This window comes from Eurosta solidaginis, chromosome 1, assembly GCF_040869045.1.
Source record: "Eurosta solidaginis isolate ZX-2024a chromosome 1, ASM4086904v1, whole genome shotgun sequence".
NCBI classification, from domain to species: domain Eukaryota; kingdom Metazoa; phylum Arthropoda; class Insecta; order Diptera; family Tephritidae; genus Eurosta; species Eurosta solidaginis.
Window position 1 is genome coordinate 386,145,543 of NC_090319.1, and position 6,139 is coordinate 386,151,681.

Below are 6,139 nucleotides of genomic sequence, written 5' to 3' on the forward strand. Positions count from 1 at the left end.
AAGTTTTTGCGAGAGAAAATAGCTTATCTCTATTTTATTCTATTTGTTATCAATTATTATGAGAGGTTACAATAGAAGACAACAGTAAGGAAATAATAATTAAAATTTAATTAAAACTAAAATTTAGCTTAATAATTTTATATTAAATGAGTACAATTTAAAACATAGGCGCATATTCATAGTCGAAATAAAATAGGTTTTAAATTTAGTTGAAGCTTTTTTGACAGATAGCTCATGGACAATTATGTCAAAAAGCTGCAACTAAATTTAAAACCTATTTTATTTTGACTATGATTACGCGCCATAGTGTAGAACGTACTTTGCATCTAGATATTAATTTCCCCATCTAACAGGGGGATGTGATGCCACCAAGAAAGCAACACTGTTGTGAAATGTGAAGTGAAACCAACAAAGCGCGCCACCTAACGTTCTGTCCCACTGTTGTCGTAAGCGCGCGTAAAGATGACGCTCTCCTCGCTCATTTCGTTAAAAAAAGTTGCTTTGGAAAACCTCCTATAGGTGACGCTGCAATCAAACTGAGGTGAAACCGAAATTCACCTATTTAAATTTCTAGCCTCGAAATCTACCTCTCAACTCGTGATCTACCACGCCAAAGTTGAGTTTGGTCAAATATATTACTCTGATTTTGATGCATTAAACAAAAATTTTAAATTTTATTAGAGAATTTACACATATCTGTATACCAGAGAAGGCTCACAGGCTCACGATGTGCATACTGACTGGTCACTGCTTTCTGGCGTTACATGCTTATAACAGAGAAGTTTTACACAATGAGAAGGCGTTTTATTTGGTTTATTAAAATTTATTAAATTAGTGTAAAAATTCTCTGCTTATAAGTTAGGCCTCGTTAGTAACAGCAAGTGAAGGAAGTAGGAGAAGCGGTTGAGCACGTTCTGCGTTCATGTCCTGCGCTCGCTAGGTCAAGGCTCCAGCTATTATGGGCGGCAGATCTGTCAGATCTCGAGGTAGTAATTAAGCTAGGTGTTAGAAAACTGATAGTATTTGCCAAGAGGACGGCACCTGATTGGGGTTCTTCCGTTTGGCCGTCAAACAAATTCTGTTACACTATGAACACATTCAGATTCAGTCTAGGTGAGGTCTTTATTGGTTGATTATTGAACCATGACCTTCCCAATTAGGACTTGACATATCACTTCTCCCTGGACTTGGTTATACTCGCCTGTGGCCCGACGAAACCTTGCTCAAGGTAACGGTTTTACTCTCCTGTTGACCAAGTCAGATCGGATTAAGGAATGAGATGCGCCCGTATCTACAGTCAGTACACGCTCCTTGCCATCCAGCTTTCGACGGCAAGACTGCTCGATTTTCTTCCAATTTGCGACACAGATATCACAGGAGATTCAATATCTGGGGCAAGTTTTCGTTCTTTACATCTGACACACTCATGCTCATCTCCTCCAGCTTTCCGTTTACGGCCACCCACATTGTTGGAACTATTAGGACCAAGATCGCAATGACGTGAAATGTGACCGGGCTTCCCGCATATGAAGCATTTGATAACTCTTCCACTCCGCTTTTGCAATCCTTTCAGCACCTCCAATATTGCGTCTACCCACTCTAGCCTTTCCACATCCACGCGATGAGCTTTGTACGCTGGCTTACTCAAAAGTGAGGCTGTTTCCTGAGTCAGTGCATGCGATACCGTTTCAGCAAATGTTAGTGTTGGATTCGCATATGTAGCCCGCTTCGTTTCCACATCTCGTATGCCATTTATGAAGCTCTGGATTTTTACCTTTTCAGTGTATTCCACTGGTGCGTTCGCATTTGCAAGATGAGCCAATCTTTCAATATCTGGAGCAAACTCCTGCAATGTCTCATTTGCTTTTTGGTAGCGGCTTTGCAACTCAATTTGGAATATCTCTTTTCTATGCTCGCTTCCATAACGTCGTTCTACAGCAGCCATCAATGCTTCAAAACTGTTCCATTCGTACTCTGGAATCGTCTGTAAGATTTCCGCTGCAGGCCCTTTCAATGCCACGAACAGTGCAGCAACTTTATCTTCTGCATTCCAGTTGTTTACTGCTGCGGTTTTCTCAAACTGTAGCTTAAAGACCTGGAAAGGAACAGAACCGTCAAAGGATGGCGTTTTTACCTTTGGATTACTCGCTGAAACTGCTGGACGATTTAGTTGTAACTGCTGGACGATTTAGTTGTAACTGCTCGATACGTCCTCTCAAAGCACCCACCTCGGGCTCGATTTTATCCTGTCGACCACTAAATCCTTCATGAAACTGGGTTAGTTTTTCTTCCATATGAGCTTCCAGTTTAGATGATATACGGACTTCCTGCTCTTCTAGTTGTGTGGAGATCTGAGATGATATCTGTGCTGAAATTTGTGCCGACATTTCTGAAATACGCGTTTCTTGTGCTTCAATCTTTGATGTTATACGTGTCTCCTGCGATTCCAGTTGAGATGACATTTGCGATGACATTTATGAAATACGATGAAATAAGTGCCTCCTGTGCTTCCATCTTGGATGTTAAACGTGTTTCTTGCGATTGCAGCTGAGATGCCATATATGTCTTCTGTTCTGCCAGTTGAGATGACACTGTCGTTGTTTGAGCAGATATTGCAGCTAAAATCATGTTCAAGTCTGTGCTCGTAACCGTCTGCGGTGTTTCTTCCATTTTTGTTGTTTCCTCGCCATCAAGATGAAAGTCATACTCGTCAATTCCTTCTAATTCAATTGCCTGTCGTAGTCGTTCCTGAATTTCTAGTTTAATGCCGGTTGTATTCAACCTACGGCTCTCCAACTCCTTCTTCAGGTGCTGGATCTTCAATTCACTTAACTTTCGCATGTCCAAGTTGTATTCGAAGTCTTCGGAATTTATTCAACAATTCCTCTTCTGACACCAATTGTAACGAATTTACTTGCAATTTCCCTTATTTGCAATCCTCTACCAAGGTTCGAATCACTAAACTGTTGAATAAATAACTCCAATATTGAATAATGGAAAAATGACCTTTATTAAAGTACTTCACAATAACACTTATACTTTTCAACTAGCTTGCTTAATAACCAAACTGACTGATAGCTTAAATGAAACTGATCTCTCGCCTCCACTGTTTCGCCCTTTTATACTCTCCGACCTCCTCGTTGCATATTTCTAGACTTTTCTAATTCCAGAACTTACTAGTTAGTTATAAATTTCTCAGCTACAACTACAGATGTATAATTTTTATAGCTTCTCTCATACCCCATGCGCTTGTATGTGTGAGCGACACTTCCACAATCACAATTGCATGCGCCTGCATGTGTTTGTGCATCTCTTCTCCGCTGCGTGTACGTACATAGGTGTAGACAAAATGATTAAATTATTGGTGTGCATTCACGTCACTGCTTAGCATCGGCATAGAGATGGCAGTATAGTGTTAACTACTTTGTACTCTTTACTTTAATTTTTAAAATAATTTTAATTGAGTTTTCGTGTTAACTTAAAATTTTGAATAACTTCAAAAAAAGAAAATTCTAATTAGTTGGGAAATATCTAAACTCTAAAATAAACAAAAATAAATTTTTATACTTAAAATCAAAATAAAAGATTTTTTAAAATATCAACTTGAATGTTGATATATTGGCGATCCTACCAATGATCCTACAACTTTAAAACGAACTTTAAAACCAAAATCAACTTGGATCATAGACGAATTTATTTTGCTTTTATGTGATTTCGCAATATATAGTAACGTGATCATAATGCAGTACGCGCTGAAAAATTAACTGAATAAAAAAAATTTAATAAATAGCACTATTGAAATTCTTGTGCATATAATTTAACTGTGTTTGTGTTCCCTATACATTTGTGAACAGGAAGCAATACAACAACATTCTGTGCAAATTTCATATAAAAGTCGCTGTAAACTATATATACGAAACATTAAAACAAAGAATAAGTGTTGAAAATCAAATTAAAAACATAAAAGTACGTATAACAGAAATTTACTAGTAAGCATTCTATGAATTTTATGCAACATAAACAAAATACAAAATAAAATTTGTTTACGATTTGTTAATTAATAAAGAACTCTAAAAACGTGTGTGTAAACAAAATTAAAACATTTACAACGATTGGGTTATGCAAGCCACAACAACAATTTTGCACGCAATACACACAAGAACAGATTAAAAATGAAGACATCACGATGAAAATTAAGAGATTTACAAAGAAAACAACAAAGCCATTGCATATTTTAAAAGCATTACGATATCAAACAATACAGATATTAATTTCAAGAAATTTTCAACTACTTATTAATTTTAATATTTTTTTATTAAATTTAATTTTATGTAAGTATAATTTTTATTTTAATATTAAATTTAAAATTTTTCAATTACAATTAAAATTAAAATTTTAAACCTTTTAACTTTCAAATTTATTTTAATATTATTTTTATATTTTAACAATTTTAATATAAATTAATATAAATTAAATTATTAAAATTTACTTATTTTTTATATAAAATTAAATATTTTATTTTAATTGTTAACTCCCTTTCCAAAAAAAATCTTAAATATTTTCTTATTTTCAAATTTTTCATTTAAATTTCTTTTCATTTGGTTCTACGTTCGCCAATACGAACTCGTAATTTTACAAATTCAGAAAATCAAAATATCAACCATACAAATAACATCATGACTCACAATACAACTCAAAATTCTAACATTAATACAACACAAAACAACATCTCTAAAACAACACAAAATACTTCAACACAAGATAACTTTACAAATTTTCCTTCTACTAAATCTATTAAATTACCACAATTTTGGCAAGATTGTCCTGATGCCTGGTTTTTGCTTGTTGAAGGACAATTTGAAATTAACAATATCATTGATGATAATTTAAAATTTCAAAATGTTCTAATTACTCTTCAACGAGATACTATATCTAAAATTTTAGATGTTATTAACCCTCCTCCTCTTTTTAATAAATATGATACAATCAAAAAAATTCTATGTGAAAGATTTTCTCTTAGCGAAGAAAAACGATTAGAACAATTATTTTCAAAAACTGAACTTGGTGATCGTTCACCATCTGAATTATTCAGATTTATGAAATCACTTATAGGTTCTGACTCCATAGTTAGCCAAGAATTACTCTTTAAATTGTGGATTCGTAAATTACCACAAGAAATACAAATTCATTTGACTTCCAATAATAATCAAAACAGAGACGAAATTATTATTTTAGCTGACAAACTTTTTGATTTAATCAATAAACCTCATTCTTCCAAATCTCCTGTAGTCTCAAGTATAAATAATAATATTTTAGAACAATGCGTTAAAAATTTAACTGAATTAACTACGGCTATTTATCAAAATTTAAATAAAATTTCTAATGATATTAATCAATTACAAATCCGTTCAAGATCTAAAGAGATAGATCTAAATCTCGAAATTTTTCAAGATCAAGAAATTTTTCAAACAATCGTAAATTTAATTCACAAACAACTATTTGTTGGTATCACAAAAAATTTAAGAATAACGCTCTTAAATGTATACCCCCATGCAATTTTAATCAAAATCATAATTCAAATTGCGAACAAAATTTAAACTGAAACGATCCATTATGACGGTGACGGATAATGGAACTATTATTAAACCTACTCGTCGCCTATTCATATTTGATAAATTCAATAAACTTAATTTTCTTATCGATACCGGCGCAGTTGTATCAGTTATTCCTTTTTCTAAATTTAAAATTTATAAAAGAAATTCGGATCTTACTTTGACCGCAGCAAACGGTTCTTCAATTGAAACTTTCGGTACAAAACTACTTAAAATTGATTTAGGTTTAAGAAGAGATTTTGAATTTCCATTCATTATTGCGAACATTGATACACCCATTTTAGGAGCAAACTTTTTAGAAAAATTCGGAATTATTGTCAATATTAAAAATAAAGAAATAATGGATTCTACCACAAAAATTAAAGTTGCTGGATCTTCTGGATTTTCTGATATTTTCTCACTCAAAATTCCTATTGTCGAAAATAAGTTTTCAAAATTACTTAATGAATTTCCATCTATTACCTGTGAACCAGATTATACTAAAAAAGTTAAACACCATACGGTTCACAGGATAGAAACAAAAGGTA